Below are 24,185 nucleotides of genomic sequence, written 5' to 3'. Positions count from 1 at the left end.
CTTCTAGGTTAATGAGACGTTGAGAGATCTTTTTCTTGTTTGTTTGTTTGTTTGTTTTTTATATTGGATATTGTATTTACATACAGATTCGTCTTTGCATGCTCTCAGAATTTTCTGATTTTTAAAATGATATTATGTAATTTAAGTAAAGAAATCCCCATGATGTTTTGCTGTTTTATGTCGAGAAACAATATTCTTGAATACATTTGGGTATTGAACCCATCCGCATTTTAACTTTATATATATATATATATATATATATATATATATATATATATATATATATTATGGCAAGCCAAACAGGAAATATTTAATGAACTTTGATATATATAGAATGAACGCTGATATATATAGAATGAACTTTGATATATATAGAATGAACGCTGATATATATAGAATGAACTTTGATATATATATATATAATTACACATCTCTACCAGTCTACTTGTACCCTGTCCCAATTTTTTTGGAACAGGTTGCTGGCATCAAATTATAAATGAATATATGTTTCAATAAAATTGAATATTGAATATTGTTTTTATTTACAATTTGACCATTTTCACCATAATATCCTTTTATCAAAAGCGGTTTTGTACTTGCATTTAAAATGAATTAATTTTATTTTCCTTCTTTACTGACTATATTATTCTAGTGCATAAGGCAGCTTAATGAACTACTTTATGGACGATTATACTGCATTAAATAGTATATGGGTTTTAATAAGGTATTTAATGGACTAAAAGTTCTTTTCTATTTTATAGAGATGTTTATTGTGGTCTTTTATTGACTATAATGTCCTGTGCTTACTGAGGTTCATTATGGGATGATATCTATTGTTCTGGTAGATACAAATATTTTTTATGTTTCTTTATGGACAAACCTTTTATTTTCTAGTGTATAGATGTTGTATTTGAAGGTACACTCTTGTACGTAAAAATTTATTACTGTAGCCTTTTCAAGACTGTTATCTCTGTTCTAGTGTAGCAATTAGTCTTAATTAATTTTGTAATGGTCTAATCTTCTATTTTTATTTATGGAGGAATATCTCCTTTATAGAATTACATCCCCATTCCTAGTATATAGAAGTGGTTACTGATATTTTTAATCAACAAATTTATCATTCATTCATTCATTCATTCATTATCTGTAACCGCTTATCCAATTCAGGGTCACGGTGGGTTCAGAGCCTACCTGGAATCATTGGGCGCAAGGCGGGAATACACCCTGGAGGGGGCGCCAGTCCTTCACAGGGCAACACAGACACACACTCACATTCACACTCACACCTACGGACACTTCTGATTCGCCAATCCACCTGCAACGTGTGTTTTTGGACTGTGGAAGGAAACCTGAGCACCCGGAGGAAACCCAAATTTCGGAGGAGAACCAAATTTATCATGTTAAAGTATATAGTAATGTAATCCTTTGTGGTTTATAGGAATGAATAGATCATTATTTGGATTAATATCACAGGTCAGTTGAAAAGACATTGAGACAACATTTTTTCCTGACATGGTTGAAATATGGATAAATTTGGATGTTTTTCCCGGTGTCCATGTGACGTCCGCAAAGTAGTTGTTTACCGAGTTAATTTTAGGCCATTTTGATGTCTTATTCATGTAATTTTAATAACTTGAAAACCATATTTTAGTCATAATTTGTGCTCTGTATTTAATGTTTCACACCAGAAATATATTCACAAGAGCATATCTAAACATAAAGAATGTTAAGATCTTAAAAACAAAAATAAAAGTTTAAAAATACCCAGTGACAATGATTGAAAATATGTAAAAGTGCAGCACAAATACACAATGAGAAAGCAGAATGTTACTGCATTAATTTAATCCTACATGAAAACATTTAGCTACAAATTTATTTAATGTAACTTTCAGTTACAAATTAAAAAAAATTACATCTAAAAATCACATTTAAATATAATTAAGTTATTAAAACAATAATTTTATATTATTTCATTTACATATAAATTAAGTTATAAAATACATCTGTCTCCCATAACATTAAAACCAGTTTGCAAATAGATAGATAGGGAACATTTATGGAGGGCCGTATTCAAGTGCGCATTAACTCATAACTAGGTCTAGGTGTTGTGCTGAAACAAGCTACACACTGCTCTGGACTCCAGCTCTTGGACACTTTCCCACCCGTTTTAAGCACAGTTACTTTATGAGGCTGATCACAATAACATGTGCATTTATTACAAGACAGTGTTTTCACCTCACCTGTATGTGATTTTAATGTTATATTTGGTCAGCTTATAACGTACTAGCTGCTAATAAATAAACCCTTTCTTCACTCACTCACACTCACATAACACTCAAATGTCATCATCTGTGCGGTCAAGCCAGCCTCCACTTGGAAAAGCTTGTTCAAACTAGCCCCCTCACTTTTGGTAGAACTGTGTATTCTGAACATTACAGTAAGAGTGTGTAGGTGAAGGGATTTCAGAACTGGATATGGATGTGAAGAAAACACATACAAAAAATAATTTTGCCCTGTGAAGAATGTTGCTCTGTGAAGGACTGGTGGTCCCTACAGGGTGTGTTCCTGCCTTGCGCCCAGTGATTTTGGGTAGGCTCCAGACCCACCACGACCCTGAGCTGGATAAGTGGTTACAGACAGTGATTGAATAAATAAAAGTAAAAAAATATAGGGCAAATATTTCAGAAATAAGATAATGTAAAAAGCTGCTATTCTGCAATGTCACAGAATAATGACTTGATATTCAGAGAGTGATTTATTCAGGTTAGGTAATATCATTAGGAAGTGAAAGTGGTGTGTGCAAACTGGTGGATTTGTTTTAATAATAGTGTAAATACAGAGTGAAACTTGCAAATGTTATAATATAAAAAGTTGCTATTCGGAAATGGTTCGTTAGAATGACATGATATTAAGTGAGTGACATATTCATGTGGTTTACTCTCATTATGAAGTGAAAGTGCTGTCTACAAACTGGTATATTCCTTTTAATAACAATCTCAAAATTTAGAGCAAATATAACTTAAGTATGATCATTTACTATTCTGAAATGACACAACAGAATTACTTTATAATAAGTGAGTGACATATTCGGGTGGTGTACTATCATTCTGCAGTGACATTTGTGTGTGAAATTATCTAAATGTAGACCAAATATTACAAAAGTGATCATTTAAAGTGCTACTATTCTGAAATGACACACCAGAAAGACTTGATATGAAGTGAGTGACATATTCTGGTGGTGTTGTTTCATTCTGCAGTAAAACTGGTCTGTGCAACTGGAGGATTTCTTTTAATAATCTAAAAATACAGCAAATATAACTGAACTGTGATTATTTAAACAGCTACTATTCTGAAATGACACACCAGAACGACTTGATAATAAGTGGTATATTCACATAGTGTACTTTCATTCTGCAGTGAAATCTTCTGGTGCAAACTGCAACTTTTGTTTTAATAATTATCTAAATTTGGAATTAAATTTACAGAGATTTTTACAACACAAAGGGCCTTTCTTTTGAAATAACACACCAGAATGACCTGGTATTAAGTGAGTGACATAATCAGGTGGTACTATCATTATGAAGTGAAAGCGTTGTGTGAAAACTGGTGGAATCCTTTTAATAACAATCTAAATTTGGAATAAAAATAAGAAATATAGTAATTTAAAGAACTAAAGCTAAATTTTTAGCCAATGCAGAGCAACAGATGATCTACAATTTTTAAGTTTATGACACGAGGAAGTGCTTACAATGTTATGGCTGATCTGTGTACATGTCAGTAACAATAATTGGCTAACTGAAATTTACAAGGTATTTATCCAGTAATATTGTGAGGATCATTATATACATTATTCATTCATTCATTCATTCATTATCTGTAACTGTTTATCCAATTCAGGGTCACGGTGGGTCCAGAGCCTACCTGGAATCATTGGGCGCAAGGCAGAAATACACCCTGGAGGGGGCGCCAGTCCTTCACAGGGCAACACAGACACACATACACATTCACATACACATACACATACACATACACACATATACATTATAAATACAAACCGGATTCCAAAAAACTTGGGACATTAAACAGATTTTGAATAAAAACTGAATGCAATGATGTGGAGATGGCAAATGTCAATATTTTATTCGCAATAGAACATAGATGAAAGTTCAAAAGTTTAATCTGAGTAAATGTAACATTTTAAAGGAAAAATATGTTGATTCAAAATTTCACAGTGTCAACAAATCCCAAAAAAGTTGGGACAAATTGCAATAAGTGGCTGGAAAAAGGAAATTGAGCATATAACGAACAGCTGGAAGACAAATTAACACTAATTAGGTCAATTAACAACATGATTGGTTATAAAAAGAGCTTCTCAGGGTGTCAGTGTCTCTTTGAAGCCAAGATGGTAAGAGGATCACCAATTCCACCATTGTTGCGCAGAAAGTGCAGCAATACCAGAATGGTGTTACCCAGCGTAAAATAGCAACGAATTTTAAGTTATCATCATCAACCATGCATAACATCATCAAAAGATTCAGAGAATCTGGAACAATTGCTGTGCGTAAGGGTAAAGGCCGCAAAACTCTACTGGATGATCGTGATCTCCAGGCCCTTAAATGTCACTGCACCTCAAACAGGAATGCCACTGTCAAGGAAATAACAGAATGGGCTCAGGAATACTTCCAGAAAGCATTGTCAGTGAACACAATCCACCATGCCATCCGCCGTTGCCAGCTGAAACTCTACAGTGCAAAGAGGAAGCCATTTCTAAGCAAGCTCCACAAGCTCAGACGTTTGCACTGGGCCAGGGGTCTTTTAAAATGGAGTGTGGCAAAATGGAAGACTGTTCTGTGGTCAGATGAGTCACGATTTGAAGTTCTTTATAGAACACTGGGATGCCATGTCATCTGGACCAGAGAGGACAAGGATAACCCAAGTTGTTATCAGTGCTCCGTTCAGAAGCCGGCATCACTGATGGTAAAGGGTTGCATGAGTGCTTGTGGCATGGGCAACTTGCATGTCTGGAAAGGCACCATTAATGCAGAGAACTATGTTCAGGTTCTAGAACAACATATGCTCCCATCTAGACATCATCTCTTTCAGGGAAGACCCTGCATTATTCAACAAGATAATGCCAGACCACATTCTGCAGCAATCACAACATCATGGCTATGTAGGAGAAGGATCCGGGTACTGAAATGGCCAGCCTGCAGTCCAGATCTTTCACCTATAGAGAACATTTGGCGTATCATAAAGAGGAAGGTGTGACAAAGAAGGCCCAAGACGATTGAACAGTTAGAGGCCTGTATTAGACATGAATGGGAGAGCATTCCTATTTCTAAACTTGAGAAACTGGTCTCCTCTGTCCCCAGACGTCTGTTGAGTGTTGTAAAAAGAAGAGGGGATGCCACACAGTGGTAAAAAATGGCCTTGTCCCAACTTTTTGGGGATTTGTTGATGCCATGAAATTTTGAAACAACATATTTTTCCCTTAAAATGATACATTCTCTCTGTCACGCCTTCGTCCTGTCAGTCTGTTGTCCCCGCCATGTGCTTTATTCGCACATGGCTATGTTTTGTTTATATCCTTGTCTCCGCCCTCGTCCCGCCTCCTCGTCCGTGTCATGTGTCAGCCCGTCCTCGTTATCTGTCCAGGTGTGTCTCGTTTGTGTCTGTATTTAAGCCCTCTTGTGTCACGTCCTGTTTGTCGTACATTTCTCATTTCACATTTATCCTATGTCTAGTCGGTCGTGTTTCCTGGTCTGTCCGTCTGTCTCCAGTTTCTCCGTGTTTGTTTTCTTAGTCGTTGTTTCATGTCGCAGTTTCCTTTCCTATCGTTATTTTGTGAACTCTTTAGTCTGTCAGTCCGGTTTGCCCTGTTTAGTTTCCCTTGTTTAATTTAGCCTGCCTTGTTTCCCTGTATGTTTTCGTTCTTTGTTTTGTTATCTCCCTTTATTAAAAAACTGTGTTTTAGCGAGTGCGTCCGCCCTCCTTCTATCCGCCCCTCGCTCCTGACACTCTCAGTTTAAACTTTTGATCTGTGATTTGTGTTCTATTCTGAATATAATATTAGCTGTTGGCACCTCCACATCATTGCATTCAGTTTTTATTCACAATTTGTTTAGTGTCCCAAATGTTTTGGAATCCGGTTTGTATATATATGTAAAAATTGCAGGGAAATCATAACCATTATTTATTTTTGCAATTTTTCATGCTAATAAATGATGTATTACTTATTTAATTGTAAAGTGCTAAGTACAAAGTAATTCTTCCGAGGTAAGGTATGCACAGGTTTTGCTTAGTTTTGGATTAAGTTACATAATGTAAATGGGGAAATCCTCTGAAAGTCACTTTCAATTTAAGAGTGGGCTTAATCAGTATTCGCAGAGCTGGTCCCATGTGGTGTAAGTAGTGGTGTAAATTCTCATTTTCATGGGGGAGAGTCTACAGTGATGTGACTCATTCAGTGTGAAAAATAAAGGACACATGGGCATTCGTCTGCTAGATGAGAGACAACAGGGACAGGCAAGGTCCTTTTTAACGCGAGGGCCAAGCATAAACCCAGCTTGTTAGAGGCTTCCCTAAGGTGCTTTGCAGTTGACATGGTGCATGCCGATTTTTAATGCCTCGATGATGTGCCTTTGGAAAGTCAGCATGACAGGGAGAACCTGTGACAAGGTTTGAACCAATTAGAGCAGTGTGTATGTGTATGTTTTTGTGTGAACGCCAGTGCCTGTTGCATTTGGTGGAGGAAAGTGGGTCAACACTTCCAAGCACCTCCTCTAAAAAAGCAAATATACAGCCTCTGGAAAACTTTCTACAGCCGACAAATGAGACCGCGGGGAGGAAAGAGGTTTGTGTTCACTTTGGGGGTAAAATCGTAATCCTAATTGGTGCTGCACAAGCCTTGTTGTTATGCTAAACAACGTTCTCTGACACAAAAAAAAATTGGTTTGTCATTACAAATCTGTGTTATTCTAACAAGACCTAAAAGTTTAACACCTCATGACTCTAGATTTTCAATAAAAAAGACCAAAAAAAAAACAAAAACACAATGCTGAAAATTGTGAGCATGGAGCCACTTATGAAACACATTTAAATCTAAGCTTGGACTAAATTGTTTACTACCTCTAATATTACAATTGACTCAAAAAAACAATAAGCTATTTAACCCGTTGGAGGGATGCTGCTGGAAGCAAATATTTTTAAAACTATAACCTGCCACAGCTAATGTAAAGCTATGGGCAGCTTATGGTTATGCATTTCAAAAAGGATATTTCAAATGGAATGCCTCGCATGTCAGATTTCCTTCTTCGTAACTGGGGAAGTCTCACTAACCCCAAGTTCAGAATCCAAGAAAGCAGCGTGTAAAGTAGTAGTGTCATACAGTTTATTAGCGCTAATATCTATTTGCGTGTCATTAAATCAGTTTTGTACTGCTATATTCAAGAGTGTTTCCATGGTGTTTTGATGTGTAAAATTTCATATAATGCACAGATATGAACTGGTGTCACTAACAATGCTAAATGGGAACAAGCTAACAATGAAAAGGGCATAGTGTTTTCTGAATATGGTGAGCTTGTGTGTGGCGTCTTACCGAGCTCTTACATCCAACTTATGAGTTAAAAGTAACACAGCATGAGCATGCTTAGAGTACAACACTAAATGTCTGTTTTGCTGCCAACAAACACCCACATGGGCTAGCTTTACAAGTGATGGGGGGAATGGGCAGTTTATGAATGTTTGTGGCTTGCTGAGGATATAACTTGTACCATATCTGCAGTGAGAATTTTAAATTAACATTTAAATAATTATTTATATATTTTTCAATATTTTAAATAATTGCCTATTTTTATATATTGTCACAGCAATAACTAATGAGTAAGAGCTAAGTGATCCTACATCAGGTAGTTAACTTTAGATATATATCCTAATATAATCCTAACAAGCGAAAGCAGAGAGATTTTACTAATTCCAATTAAAAATAAAGAAGGTATACAAGGACCATCGGACAAAGACTTAGTATTTGCAGCAAACAGGTCATAGCATACCACCCTATACTTAACTTTGTGAGAAAATCCATGTAAAGCAAAATTGGAAAACACCGTTGAAGGGGCAGGATCTTTAAGCCCTCACACAAAACCACCACTGAGAAATGCAAACTGTAATCCAAAATGTCCCAACTTGGAGTGTGCTTGGGTAATCGATTAGGTTGGAAAGTGAAAACATTAGAAATATTTTCATTGTACATTTAGCAGTTAAATAAATGTTCATGGGAATTGAAGGGGACCTTAAAAATCACTTTTTGAGTACTTTAACACGTACCAACCCACAAAGTGAAATACAACAACATTTTTGTGATTTGCCTAGGTCTGAAAACAACATTTTCAGACAGCATTCAGTATGGCGTATTTATGTATGTCCTGTATGGCTTATTAGCATATTATTAACCTAAACTTAAAAAAAATTCAATTACATTTAGGATTAGTGCATGTAAGAAGTCTAAAACACAACAATGATTATGGCAGTGGGAAGCCGGAGAACAGAAGGAGAACAGAGGGAGAGCGAGGATAATAGTGGATTGATATGACAGTGTAAGGGTGTCCTGAGGGTGCAGACAGGATCATTATGGCTTTTTTCTCTCACACTTCAGACAGCTCTAAGCACAATTGGATATGCATGATGCATCACTCACCCTGCACAAAAAAACGAACACTGGCATCAATTAATCTCTTCACCTCTCTCTCTGACACACACTCAGCTGCATGTGACTCTGTCCCACTGTCAGTCTAATGGGAGGCTGGGACTAAACTCAAGTTGAAGATCACCTCTGTTAAAGACATAAACACAATAGAATATTTAATTGTTATCACATTTATCCAAGTGATATCTTTCCTGCACATATGCTCAGCTGATCCATTTGCAAATAAGGTGACTCTTTACTATAGGTCATTCTTCACAGGGCTACATGACAGATAATACTTAAATGACATCTGACCTAAACCTGTACTAACATCTATAAAGACTAGATACATCTATAATTTACATCCATATAATATTAACATTTGTAAAGTCCATTGAAACTTCACATCAACTGCAATTTTTAGAATAAATGGGAATTATAATTTCATTATGTTCTAATAGGTTCTATTCATAATTTGGAGCTGCACCCATTGATTCATCTTGTATAATTAAACAAGAATACATGAGATGGAGTGCTATACCACTTGATAAGGGCTGTATTTGTGTTCTGGTGCTGCTTGACCTTAGCACAGTGATACCATAGATCATGTGATGCGAATTGATAAGCTGGAAAATCTGGTAGGAAAAAAAGGATCGGCCCTCTCTTGGTTCAGATCATATTTTTCTGACCTTTATCAATTTGTTTAGCTGAATAATAAATCCTCACATCATACTTTAGTTAAATATGGTGTTCCACAAGGGTCAGTGCTTGGCCCTATATTATTAACATTCTGTATGCTGCCACTGGGTAGGCTAATCCATAAGCATGGTTTTCAATTCCACTGTTACGCTGATGATGCACAACTGAATATATCAGCCAAACCTAATGATGTTGCTTGTCTACATAAAATAACAGAATGTCTAACTGAAATTAAAGACTGGATGATGCAAAATTTTCTCATGTTAAATTCTGACACATTAAATTCTGAAACATTGCTATTAATATTGACAATTCAATAGTAAAACACAGTACCATCATTAAAAATTTAGGGGTAGCTTTTGATTTGACTATCACATTTGATACCTATATATCTAATACAGTCAACACTGCCTTTTTCCACTTATGCAATATTGCCAAAACTCGCCATATTTTATCCTTAAAAGACGCAGAAAAACTAGTGCATGCATTTTTAACTTCACATGTAGACTACTGCAATGTGCTCCTGGCAGGGGGCTCATGCAAAGTGTTACACAAGCTTCAGTTAGTTAAAAATGCAGCAGCCAGAGTGCTCACTAGAGCTAGAAGTTCTCTCGTCCCTACACTGGCTACCCATAAAATTTCGCATTGACTATAATATACTCCTCTTAGCTTATAAATCCCTACATGGTTTAGGCCTTCAGAATCTAACTGAACTTCTCATACCTTATCTCCCACCACGTACACTTCATTCACAGGATGCCCATCTACTCTTAGTTCCTCGCATTAAGAAAAGGACTGCAGGAGGATGAGCCTTTTCTCACAAAGCTTCTCGACTTTGGAATAGCCTTACAATTACTATTTGGGGCTCAGACACACTCTCAATCTTTAAATCTAGATTATAAACCTACCTTTTCAAACAAGCTTTTGGTAAATCACTCACTTTCAGGGTACTCCCTCTCTATTGATGTTGGAGCTGGTTTTCATATTATCACTAATTTGTATTAACCCTGTCATACTGCCAGACCTATAGCTTTTTTATGAGTTTTCTGGTAACCGCCAATCCGCTATCTGTTGCTGGGTTCTCTTACATAACCCATGGAAGCTTTTTTGCAGGACAATTTTGCCCCTGCTTTATCATGAATGTACTAACCCCTTTATTATTTTTATTTTTCCCCCTTGTCTGGTTTTCTTTCCCCTGTCTCTCTCATGCTTTGAGATGTCCTGCTGCTCTCCAGGTGTTGCCCTGATCCAGCCCCTGACCCTGTGTATCCTGTACAAGATTCTGGTCTTGTCTCACCTACAGTATCATGCTTGGCCTTGCATAATGCAGTTTTATCTCAAATTAATTCTGCACCTACTTTTACCTCCCACAGAAACACGGACCACCTCCTCATATTCATATCACTAATATTTTACCTTCACAATAGTATAACCCATTTATCTGTCATCAGTTCACTTTTACTTCTGTTCTGTTATTCTGTTGTGCTCTGGTGTCAAATCGAGGATGGGTTCCCAGAATGAGTCTTGGTTCCTTCCAAGGTTTCTTCCTCATGTGCTAAAGGAGTTTTTCTTTGCCACTGTTGCCCTTGGCTTGCTCATAGGAGGCTTGGATCAGAATCTCTGTAAAGCTGCATTGTGACAACTTTCTGCTGTAAAAAGCGCTATATAAATAAAATTTGATTGATTGATAATGTGAGATATTGGCACTGGTGTGCTGCGGTCGAAGATTAGTACATCAGTGCCAAAATCTCATGTTATAGCACAGATTTTGAGTGTATTATTGCAATTATACCACAGTTCATTATCGCTATTTATTATTAGGATTTAAGATAAAGAAGACAGTGAAAAATTATTTGTTTATTTGTCAACATTCTGCAAGTAAAAATAGTTCCATTCTGTCACACTTTCCTTTTTGCTCTTTTCGACAAGCTCGAATTTTTTTACTTTCGTTCTCTCCAGCGAGCTGGTCTGTGTTTTTTCAGATTTTTTGGGAAATAAGGCTGCATTATTAATTTGGCTCGTCAAAGCCAAATTACTGTTTTTTGTAATCTTTTTCTTATTATTATTCTCAACTCGATTTATAAATGCTACTCCTCCTAGCATTTTCAAGCTACAGCCATGAAACTACACATGATCATAGATCCTATACCAACTTGGGTTGCTTGTGCTTTTTGGAGCAATCTGACTACAAGCATCCAAATTTGGAATTTTTCCCTTAGGAATACATTAGCCAAACTTGCTCTTTCAACCTGCTCTAACTTGGTCAATGTTTAAGCTATGACTACATGGTGATACCTGGGCACACTGAAACCCGTCAGGTCAAATTTCAGACTGATTGCACTCATCCATCTCAATTTATCCCTTCTATATCCCTCCATTCATTTGAATGGGGATAGATAGAGTGGGTGATGTCATACTCCACTCTAACTCAGATGTCTTTCTGAATAGGCCTTATTCAGCTAAACTTTTTCTTCTAAAAACCTGTTTGTGTATTTTTACACTGCCAAAGCACGAACAATTCTTGCTTAATCTACACAGTTCTTGCACCAAATCGATTTCCAAGTGTTCTTTCTTGTACAATGTCATTAGCTTTGTGATGTGGGGTAGCGCTTGTTCAAACAGGACATGGTCCTTTCATAGAAAATCTATGGCGGAACACTGACATTTAACTGCCACTCTCACATAGCAGCAGTTTACTGAATGAAGTAGTCTAAATATAATGGGTGTCTTTTCAAGGTGATAGGGTTTTTAAGGAGTCTGTTTATTTGGTGTAGACATTTACTTAAGGTGAAAGCCTAAATAAAATTATTGATTTTTTTTTATGTGTCCTGCAAAATATAATGGGATACTTTTTAATTTGGTAACCTAAATAAAATGGCTGGTTTTCTTTTTATGTGGAATTTTTTAAGGTAGCCTGCAAAATACAAAATGTAATGGCTTTTAATGTGGTATTTATTTTAATGTGACCATTTCAATGAAGTTGGATTTTTTTTTATGTGATTGTTTCTATCAAGTGATCACTTACATGAGGTGGAAGATTTTTTAAGGTAGATTTTTTAAAGATGCCCTGCAAAATATATTGGAAGATTTTTAAGGTGGTATTTATTTTTAATGTGATTGTTTCAATAAAGTGGTCACTTACTTAAGATATTTTAAAGGTGGTGTTCAATATATATTAGCAGTCTTTTTAAGGTTTTAAGGGTTATTTGAATTAAGGTGGAAGTCTAAATAAAATAGCACTTTTTAAAGAGGAAGTGGTCTTTAAAATATATTGGAAGTCTTTTTATGTGTTAAGGTTTATTTGAAATGGTCATTTATATGAAGTGGAAGTCTAATTAAAATAGGCATTAATTTTTATTAATGTGGTAGTTAAATTATATTGGCAGTCTTTTTTATCTGGTAGTATTTTAAAAGGTAGTATTTGATTTATTTTTCTATTGTTAAATTTACCCTAATAAATATAAAGCATCATATAAGCTAAAATTGCAACAATGCTAGCAATAAGTTTTTTCACAAACTTTCCCACTGTACTTTGTACAAATGACAGCATTTGAGTCTCATAGCCGCAGATTCAAGCAGGTGTAGTCATTGACTTGTGTTTGTGCAAGACAAATATCCCCTTAAAAAAAAAACAAAAAAATACAGGTGTGTAACTTGCATTGCACAGATTCACATATTGGTTTGCAAATGTAAAACTTTTGTGCATGTTTTCTATGAGTGTGTGAATGTGTTTGGCACAATATTAACCGCAGTAACTGTAGCAAAACTGTGAGCGTATGATATTTTGTACTGTGTAGAATAGGATCTGTGCAACTGCAATAAAGAATTTGTGAAGGTGTAACGGTTAAGTTGTATTTGTGGGAGAGGAAAAAAAAAATCTACAGTTTGCAACTCCTAAAGAGGTTTTCTCTGTAAAATGTATTGATGCACATGTGTGACTGTTTTCTACAACTACAAGTCACAGGTGCTCAGGGGTTTTGCACCAAATATACATCCATAGGTTTGGATGGGACAGGGGTTCATATTTATTGACTCTCATTAATATGTATATATAATATATAAATGTAATATGTATATATCTGTTTGAAAGAATTAGGGAAAACTGCAAAGTTGTTTATCTTGTTTATTTCATTTTCTCTTTTAATCCTGAGATATTTTGAAACCACTTGACTGTGCGGTAAAGCCACCTCCACTTTAGATCAGCAGGAAAGTTTGCTACATTTCTAAATGTAGTGTTGCCAGGAGCCTCTCAGAAGTGTGACTGATCACTAATAAGCTTTACCCTGAACACGTCACTAACTCTCTCTATCAGGCAGCACCCGGCAAAAGTGTCTGTTGACATCACACATCTACCCATAGCTCACCCATAGCAGTGTCCTCGTTTTGCTTAATCTCGTCTAAAATAAACCCCTCTTTTGTCTCTTCTCCCTAAGTGTCTGTGCCGTTGCACACTCAATTGTTTGCTAATCTCAGTCTTTCTCTGGCAGTTGACACACACTCCACCTTGAACAGAGGATGAGGCAAAGAAAGAGCTTTGGAGCCAAGCTAGGAGGAAATGTCAAAATGATATAACTCTGAACACATTGCTATGCAGGCAATATGGCAGTATGTTAATGTGAAAAATTACATCACAAAATGCAGAGAATGTAAAGATCAGTATCAGAAAACTGTAATAGTAATCAATAACATCACAATATTTGCTGTAGAAAAAGCCATCCAAGCAAATCCTATTCATGACCACAGTCAACACACACAACTCTGTGGCAAGTCTTACACACTGTGGCAGTTCACTGGCTCATATAAATGACATTAGCAAATATAACACCGTTTAATATTTTGTATTATTTTTGCTCACGTTTCTGCCCTATTTTTGTAGTCATTGTCTAGTCCACACACTAGCTAGGTGTCCCTCAACCACATAATGCAACTAATCTGGGTTTTTAAAAAATCATGTAATGTGTTCATAATTTCTTTAGGCATGTCATTAAAACTGTGCTCTGCTGCATCTCAAAGGTTTGTAAGCAGTACCTGTGTCTAGTTTACTTACAGTAGATTCTGCAACTTGGTATACCTTCACGTTTGTGTATATTTCTTAGCACATACACCTACATATACTGTTTTGCTGGCAAATTTGATCCATTCCAACTTCTCAATGTCTTTGCAAACTTTAGGGGGAAATAAATAAATATTGTGATGTGTGAATATATATTGTATCTTCCAAAATGTCTTCAAGTATGTGATGTTATATTTTGCCAGCCTTGTGTCAGCTGTACAAAAACATGCCTCCAGTTGCAGATGATGTCTGGCGATGTGTCTTTGTAAAGCCTCAGAGTGCAACGTTTTAATATTTAACACACACACACACACGTTGCACAGATGGGAGTGCAGTGTGTGTCTAACAATGAGGGATTCTAACGGTGCTCTCAAATGAGCAGTCTCTTTGGATGAAATTTGAAAAAAGCTGTAGCGCATGTTTATTTATCCAGGGCATATGGTTCTCCTATACAACAAACAGGTCTTCCCAAAATCAGCCATCAAGATTGTTGTAAAGGTTAACTGAATATAATTTCAGAGATGCTGTAGAGTCACATTTTATGATGTAAGCTTGAGGTCAGCCAATATATTATTTAAGGGTTACTATCCCAGTGCCACTCATGTGCTGAGTCAAAACGGATGTGATTTAAACTGTGCTCCATCTTCCCCACACACTGTACCATCAGCAGTTTTGTCCATTTCCCTTTATTCATAGCTGTGAGGAAATGTCAACTCCTCTGATTCATACTCTGATTGATATATAAGTCCAGACCCATGCAGTGATAGACGCCACAGGAAGTCTCTTGCCCTCAGACTGGCCTTTTCTGCATGTATAATTATTGTAAATAAAAATATAAAAATCCTTTTATATGGCCTACATATTTGTGCAACTTGGGGTAACTGAATAGATCAAATTACATTACACGTGCATGGAGCCAGAGTGACCTATTTACACTGACAGGAAAGAAGCGTTAGAAGCCTCCCTGAGCCAACTTTAAATCCCTGTCTTCTGAAAAGAGAGCTACCACTGTGCCTTACAGCCAATTACAAACCACAAACACATGCACAGCTCAGAAACGTATAGATCTTATAGATTCCCAGCCTGTAAATATATTGTAAATATAACTATATTGAACTGGTTTAAAAGGTAGACAGAGAGAGAGAGAAAGAGAGACAGGGAGACTTTTATTCAGTGCAGACTTTTTGGGAAAACATTTTTATATTTAAATATATATCTATCTTGTTTTTATATATATATATATATATATATCGTTTTTTGTCACTTTTTAATTATATCATTTGAATCCAGCAGTAGTCTTTACACTGTGTGAAAATTTCATGATGAATGGACCAATATAAATGCTCCAAAACAAAATCTTTTAAATTCTAAGATGTTTTTTTCCCTTCTTCTATAAAGTTACTATTTTGGAGATTCTTGTTTTTCGTTGGACAGCAACAATATATTTAATTATGTACTTATGTGATTAATTACGCAACTACTTAATTACTACAGCAAAACAACTGTAATAATTTTTTAAATCTGAGGCTCATTATGATACTTTTAGACAGTGTTTTTACAGCCGCAGGTAGAACACATAAACTCTTCACTATGCAGAGCATAAACCCAATGAAGACATATTGTAGAGCTGAATATGAGTATGAATACTAAAACAGGGCAAGAAAAGAGGTAAAACTGTCTGCAGTGGAGAGAGGATCAGTGCAATCTCCCGAGTCAGACAATATGAAAGCTTGCTTGGGTGCTAAAGCATGAAGGAAAGCTAATCTCCTAACACACAGTACAGGCCCACACTAATAAAAATGTACGACAAGGCTTCTTGTATCATTAAGAAGGGAAGCAAATTACAATTGCATCCATTTGCAGAACTCCAGAGGGGTGTGAAATTGCTGCTGCTGTAACAACGAGAGAGAGAGAGAGAGAGAGAGAGAGAGAGGAAAAATGCTGGTGTAAGAGGAGAACATAAAAAATAAATTGCAAATTTTATTTGCTGATATCATCTCTATAACAATTCCTAGCATTGAACCTGAGTGAGTTCCAGCTCCAGAACTGATTCCAACTTTGAAGAAAATGTCACTTTGAAACTATACTACCCATGTGAGAAAATATTGAATGGTTAGAAGAAATCTGAGCACACTCTCATTTGAAACAAACTTCTCTTAAAGAGCTTGAACATTGGCACCTGGCTCTGTGTAACTGAGGGCATTCGCTTACTCAGATACTTACTGTGTGTGCTGTGCGATGTGATCTATTACTCCCCACATTCAGCATTGACTAAGACCTGCACTTCATGTCCAAAAATATTTAGACATTCCTTCGGACTAGTGAATGTTGTTGCTACAATTGCCACACAGTTTGTATAATCTCCATAGATTTGATTTAAGGTTTGACTAAATTTGATCCACTTCATGAATCCAATGCAAAATATCAGCTAGAGGAGTATAAAGCCCCTTAATAATGGACTGTGCAGTAGAGTAACTGTGACAAACCTATTGATAAATATTGATATTCTGTATGTGAATGTGTTTAAACCAGGGATGAACAATTATTTTTCCTTTTTCACCTATACTCTCCATTCATAACAAAGAAAAATATAGCTATTACACTGTAAACCTGAATAAGGTGAACAGCCAGTCCACCTACCAATGTGTGTTTTTGCACTGTGGGTGAACACACCAAAGTCCTCAGGGCAGTGACCTGATGCAGGTCTCAAACCCACGACCCCAACACTCTGGAGCTGTATGACAGTGATTCTAGCTGTTATGCAACCACCCCTTGAACTGAAATAAACACAGGAACCTGTCACAAGATTCTGCAGAAGAACTATGTTTCGCCTTTAGGAGTGTGAGACAAGACAAGACATCTTTATTTATATAGCGCATTTAAAAAACAAGAAGTGTGAACCAAAGTGTAAAACAACTAATTTAAGAATAAATTATAAACATGAGACAAGGTAAGATTTCCTAGTCAAAGACAACTAATAGAGGCAAAATAAAAAAAATTATATTGAGGAGATTTTGGTTTAAAATGCCATGTGTAAACATTATCTAAAAACACTCTTGCTTCCTCACAGTCCTCTGACATGGGGCATATATTGCTCTGAAATTTTCATTGCTATTTTCAAAGTCAGGTTTCAAAGTCATCCCTCTGAGTAGAGTCTGTTCACAGCAAGAGCTGTAATATAATGTCAAATTATAACAGTTCCAACCCTGCAATGCGATTGGCTGAGACATGTTCCAGGAGTGCCAATATTACACGATAATGGCACTCTGACTGAAGCTCTTCAGGTATCACTCCACAAAATACATGTAACCTAACAACAACGACAGCGCTTACAACACAGAGCTGTGCCTGGACTTTTTCACCCAATGGGGAACAGGATCATTTCCGTTTGTGTTTATTTTGAACAGAGTAAAGAGTTATGGAAGGAAACAAATGAATCTGTTCTGTCTTCTACATCTTCAAATCTAATAATAAATGGTGATAACGAACTGTGGTATAATCACAATAATACCCTCAAGGTTTGTGCTATAATGTGAGATATTGGCACTGGTGTACTGATTTTCGGCACGAGGCCACACTGCAGCACACCTGTGTCAATATCTCACATTATAGCACTCCCTCTCATGTATTGTTGCGTATATAAATAATGAAGAGGATTTGACACTCAAAAATTCTATTTTTCGAGTGTCTAGAATAGAAACTCTTGGATGTGACTCAATCTTCATTTTTGATTGTCAAGAAGTACTGGTGGCTTGGTGTGGTAGCTGTATGCACTCATTCATCCATTCATTGTCTTTAAGCGATTAACCAGTTAAGGGTTGCGGTGGGTCCAGAGCCTACCTGTAATAACTGGACGCAAAGTGGGAACACACACTGGAGAGGGTGCCAGTCCTTCACAGGGCGACACACACTCACACCTAAGCACACTTTTGATTCACCAATCCACCGCTCATCATGTTTTTGGACCGTGGAAAGAAACCAGCGCACCCAGAGGAAATCCACGTGGACACAGGGAGAAAACACCAAACTCCTCACAGACAGTCAACCTGTGGGGCTTGAACTGGAGCTGTGTGACAGAGACACAACCTGTTGCACCACCGTGACACCCTGTATGCACACACAATTGTGTAAATACATAGCTTGGGACTCCTGGTAGTAATGTGATTTTTTTTTCCTGGCTCCTTTTTGTCTTATAGGTTGGCCACCCCGGCCAAATCACTTCTCATGACAGACCAATATTATATGAGGTTACAATACAAAACTTAGTTTTGCCAGTTTTTAAAACTTCATAATGTTGAATCAAGTGTGCTGTTTATTTATCAAATCCATACAATCAAAATGAATATCTGGAAACAACCTGTATTATACACTAACTCACAACAAATGTACTACTTTATAGAAAATAAAAATCCATAATTTTTACAGTATTTACTTTCATATTTATTGGAATTTCTTTATCTTTTTATACAAGCATCATGCTTATTGAGAAAATAAATTATTTTAAATATAATTAATCTTAGTTAATCTTAAGTGTATAAGACTTTTGTATAGTACTGTCTATCTTAAAACTTTTAATAAGACATTGTATTTTGCAAGAACTCCAAACAGTGTAATTTGTTATGAGGTAAACATATAATTGTGAAAAAACAGTTGTGGAACATAACTGATGACAGCTTAGATCATTTTTAAAAAGTGTTAATTTAAGTAACTAATTCAGCTTGCTCTTTTGTTCAGACACCTGTGAACTGAGATATAGTGAGCCAATAGTGAACCAAAGTAATTATTTCCTTCGACACACAGCCATCTAAAATGCACAGGTTTCCTCTGAAGTGGCTTTAAAGGACAACACATTTGCATGCAGGATGTTGCATAGCTCTTCCATAACATGTTTTGCCAGCTGCATCTCTCTGAATATTCTATCACGTGTCGACACCAATCAGAGAAGTCTAATGTAGCGCTGGGTGTGTGTGAGCACAGATATCCAAAACTAATTTCAGCTTTCTAAAAGTAACTCTTCACTTCCACAGAGTTACACTGCGGTCTCATCATCCAAACATGGCTGATTCTGCTCAGGGTAAACAGCATTTGGCAAATGCTCTGCAGATAGCACATTATGCAGTGAGTATGAATTGAAAATCCTGCTTGGAATTCGTGCTTGAATAAAATCCACATTGAAGGGTTCGTTGCCCCCAGCTCTGAGCCATCCAGAAGGGCCTTGCATCACCATATTCACTGTGGATTACCAATGGAGTTGTTCAGGTTTGACACATACTCAAGTTCCAACACACAAATCCTCAATAGACCCTCCTTAAAATTCATTGAAATTGTCCAATCAAGACATTCTCTGCTTAAGACCTGGCCCGGAGTTGTGTCAGCACACTGCATTGCAGGCACTGAAGTGTGCTTTCTGCCAATTAGGATTAAAAGTCCTGATTTCTTTTGCTCCCAGCTAATATCAGAGAAAGGACCACCAGTCTGTTGTCTGAGGATTTATTAACTGCTTTCTAACATATCAAAGTCAATCAAACACACAGCAATACGGAGTGACAGAAGCACTGTGTGTTCAAATAAGAAAATCATTTGATCTCCGTGAAATTCAATCAGGGGATTAGGAAAAAACATCATACTGCTCTTCACACTGGTGGAGTGACTATGAGCCCCATTCTGTTCAATCAATCAGCCTATTTTTTAACCAGGCATTTTATCTTTCCAATGCTGATACTCATACCAGTCCTTGATTTTTCCCATTCAAAACTACAAAGCTTGAAAATAAGCTTTTACTACTATGAGAACTTGTACTACTAAATTAGCTTTTATCAGCCCTGAAGAGGGAAACTTTTCCTTATTTTTCCACTAATAATTAAAAAATATATATATTTCTAAATATCACATTAAACCCATCAACTTCATAAGTTTATTATATACCCCCTAATATTTTATGTGTGATGTTGCTGCATGTGTGGATATCAACCCCCCCACCCCATAAGTCTGTGACTTAAGTGTAATGTTAACACTGCATTAACTAGAAAAACACAGTGACTGTGTCAGAAAGACAGAAAAAAAGAAGAGGAAAGACAACAGAAATGTATAAGTGATGTAATGTAGGAATGAATATACCAGCTGCTTATTCCAAATTTAAGAACAGAAAACTAAACAAAGCCATAATAAACACACAAAAGCACTAATAATAAAAGAGTTAGCGCTGACATTTATTATGTTTAGTTGTGTTTAATCACTGTTGAGTGTCTGGCTGGAGTCCAGTTCCACCTTAAGATTTGAAGAGTATGCACCTTTCAGAACAGCAGTGTTTTACCTTTGTTCTCGCTGTGTGAAACCAGTGTTACTCTAGTGTTTGGGAGAGCATTATGTTGTAAAGTCACATTTTATGACCTACACTAAAATACAACCTACAAGAAAGAAAAAGTTATTCCTCAAAATGAATCCTGGCAGAAACATCCACTGCCTACCTGACAAAACCAAGCCAATAGTTTTATTGCTTACATCTTCGTATTGATGGCTTTTAAAAGCTGTTAGCAAAATTTATAATAGTTATATTTATCATTTTGTCATTAATATATGTAAGCCTTTGTATTTTCATTTAATTACCTGCATTTGATACAGATAATAACATGTAAGAGAAGTGTAGCGGACTCAGGATAAATAATTATTATTTAATAATAATTAATTATTTAATTAATTTTGCTAAGCTCCAAGTTTGGGAGTCATTAAATAATATGTAGTATCTTTACCTGTCCAGCTTTATCTTGAACAAGTTGGTCATTATGTTGGATGACTTTACATATAATATAGCAGAATTAGCTAGAATTACCTATTATTAATTAATTATCATGCTTATTGACCTGCTGTAGGTTCTTGGCTCCGAAATTGAATCTGACCCTTAAGTGATAATTCCGTAAAAGGAAGGTGCACACACAAACAAATAACCAAGGACTGGTTTTATCACACAACTGATTTTCTAAATGTAATATCAGTTAATGAATATTGATCTTACATTCATATAAGGAATTGTAGTACAACGTTACATGAGGTAGGAGGAAGATTAATATATGAGGGAATTTCTTTATGGTAACTTCCCTAGCAGAGCATTCAGCACCAATCTCCTGAGTTAGGAAAGAATTTAACCAATGAGCTCACATGTCCCTGGTGAAGAGTAGAGATGGCTTGCAGGACTTTACAGACGTGCTGGGCTTTCTGGAGCTTCTCGCAGACACTGGCACTTCTTCTTCTCTTTGGGCTTTTGGTCAAATACACAGCCTTGGACACGGCATTCATTCTGTCTGAGCTGGTGGCATTGTGAGGGGCATGTGGGGATTCTCCTTCATCGCTGGTCTTCCTACTTGTGAGAGACACATCCATGCATGTCTCTCTTGGTCCTTTGCTCAGAGATACCACCTCAGAAGGTGATAAGTCTGAGGGAGCATGTGGCCTTCGCCTTCGTTGCTGAACCTGAAGCTCTTGTCCCACCATTTTGAGGGTCAGAGGACTGTGGTCTCTTTCATGCCCTGAGTGTTGCATCAAACTTTATTTAAACTATAGCTTTCTAACTACTTTCTAACTTTAAATTATAGCTTTCTAATATTACTACTAAAAATAAAACTTTTGTTGGAATTTCTGGGCCCTCTTAGCTGAGCTTTCTGACTGGAAGCAGGTTTCTGATATTATTATTATTAAAAAATAATACAGCAGTTACAGAATAATACATTATTTGCAAAATACATGGATAAATTCTGCTTTGCTGCTGTTCAGAAAGGCTCCTCCGGGACTTGCATTCTTTAATTCGATTGCAGATGGCATTTATAGTGTGAACTCAAACTAAACCAGGACTAAAATGTAACAATATTTCCTTTTCTTTTTTGGTCCAGATCAAGGAAACCAACCTAAAGGTCTGAACACACCCTAAGGAGTAGCTGCACATGAGTACCGAAACCAGCCACTCTATCACTAGCCCTTCACAGGGGTCATCAGACAGGCACCTCCTCTCTCCCATCCCAGACCCACTCCCCTCCAAGCTAGCTTTACAGTCCTACTGTACCCTTTACCATGAACAAACGTAAATCCACACTGGTCTCCCTGGTGACAAAGGCTGTGCTTAGCCCCACTGGCACCGTTAATGCATGCTCAGTGCCACCAGTTCCATGTGAACTTTACATGCTACATCACCAACAATCCCAATAGCACGTCTAAAATGCATTTCCACAAGTAATCTGTGCTCTCCTTTTCCACAACCACTGACTAGACATTTCAGCTGTTTGTGCTCTTTCACAGCTGCCCTTAGTTTCCGGCCTCTGATGCCAAACTGCACAAGCAGGGATATGGCCGATTTGGCTATAGATCCACTAACACCTATCTCCACCGGTCTTACATGTGCCTGCCACCTGCATTCCCTCACCTCAGCCACCAAGTCTGCATACTTCAGCTTCTTCCTTTCGAATGCTTCATCTACTGCATCCTCAAATGAAACTGTTAACTCTATGAAATAAACTATCCGTTTAATTTCAGAATAGAGCACCATGTCTGGCCTCAGCGTAGTTAACACAATGCCCTCTTGGACCTGCAGCTTTTTTCACCAGCAATTTGCAATCTCATGCTTCACCCCATCTACCAGTATGTGTAGCCTGCGCACTTTACTGTACATCATGTAAATACATTACATCACTACCATTGTTTTCAGATATGTGACATAGTTATGTCCATGTTTTAATGAACTAAGCTGTGTATGTTAATGATCATGATCAATCATCAGGGGAAAAGCATGAAATACCTTCAACAAAATACAATATAGTTGTTCAGTATTTAATGCATCTACCCTTTGCCTATTTAGAGCTTCCATTATTTTTTTGGAGCCTTGGTTTTAGCATTTAAAAATTCTACAAGTATATTTTCCACATTTCTGTTTTAGATGCTGTGTGTGAATTTGTTCCTAACTGTCCAACTGTTCCAAAATGTGAGGTGTTTTTTTTCCCCTAGAGTCCTCATTATTTGCCTCATTACTTCCAGGACCACTACTCCTTTCAGACCAGTCTTGTTCATTACATAATATCAGTATGGTTATAAACCATTACAATTACACATTCATACTGAAGTAATATATAATCAATTAATTCACAATTTGATGTAATGAATTTTACATTCAAATGATTTCAGATGTTTTCACTTACCATCCTGACTGTATTGTGTAAATAAACACACATTTATTAAAAATTTTCAAAATTAAAAAATGATCATTAATGATGGGGGCAGAGACATGTAAACATCACCTTTATTTTATTCCCACTTTTCATTATTTGGGTACTGGGTACAGCTGCAGTTCTGTATGTGGAAATGTAGCACATTCTGCTTGAAAAGGCTGAAAAGTCTCAACAGTCTGTGGTTACCATTTTTGGACACTGATCTTCATGATGTACCATAGTAGTGCAGTAGCATATGCACAATGAGGCTGGGCATTTTGATGCTGAAATAACCATTAACATTGTGTGAACAGATATTATGTATGGTAGACCATGAAATAACATTTCTTTGGAGTCTTGTGTTGACATATGCTCAGTTTGATCTGCTTCACAATTGTCTCTCCTTGTTTGGCACAAAGTGATGTGCCACAACCCCTCTTTGCTTGAAAAGACAGTTTCATGGTTAATTTTGTAATATCTTTTATATTCACCTGCTTAGAATGAAATGCATCAAAACAGTGCAATTCACACTTGTTTTGCCCTGTCCCAATGTGTTATAAGT

General features: G+C 36.7%; 1 protein-coding gene across 2 annotated transcripts in view; it reads right to left on the bottom strand.

Moving 5' to 3' along the window:
- Positions 1 to 24,185, bottom strand: part of kaznb (kazrin, periplakin interacting protein b) — a 464,418-nt gene that overhangs the window by 393,077 nt on the left and 47,156 nt on the right. The window contains exon 1 of one of the 2 annotated variants that reach the window (XM_066671963.1): positions 8,696 to 8,747. The exons of the other annotated variant lie outside the window; for it this stretch is intronic. The gene's annotated coding sequence lies outside the window, so the exon portion shown is untranslated. Of the gene's footprint in view, positions 1 to 8,695; positions 8,748 to 24,185 lie in introns of those variants that run through there. 2 annotated transcript variants of the gene reach the window in all.

This window comes from Hoplias malabaricus, chromosome 5 (genome assembly GCF_029633855.1).
Source record: "Hoplias malabaricus isolate fHopMal1 chromosome 5, fHopMal1.hap1, whole genome shotgun sequence".
Taxonomy (NCBI): Eukaryota; Metazoa; Chordata; class Actinopteri; order Characiformes; family Erythrinidae; genus Hoplias; species Hoplias malabaricus.
This window is presented reverse-complemented; position numbering and strand designations above follow the sequence as displayed.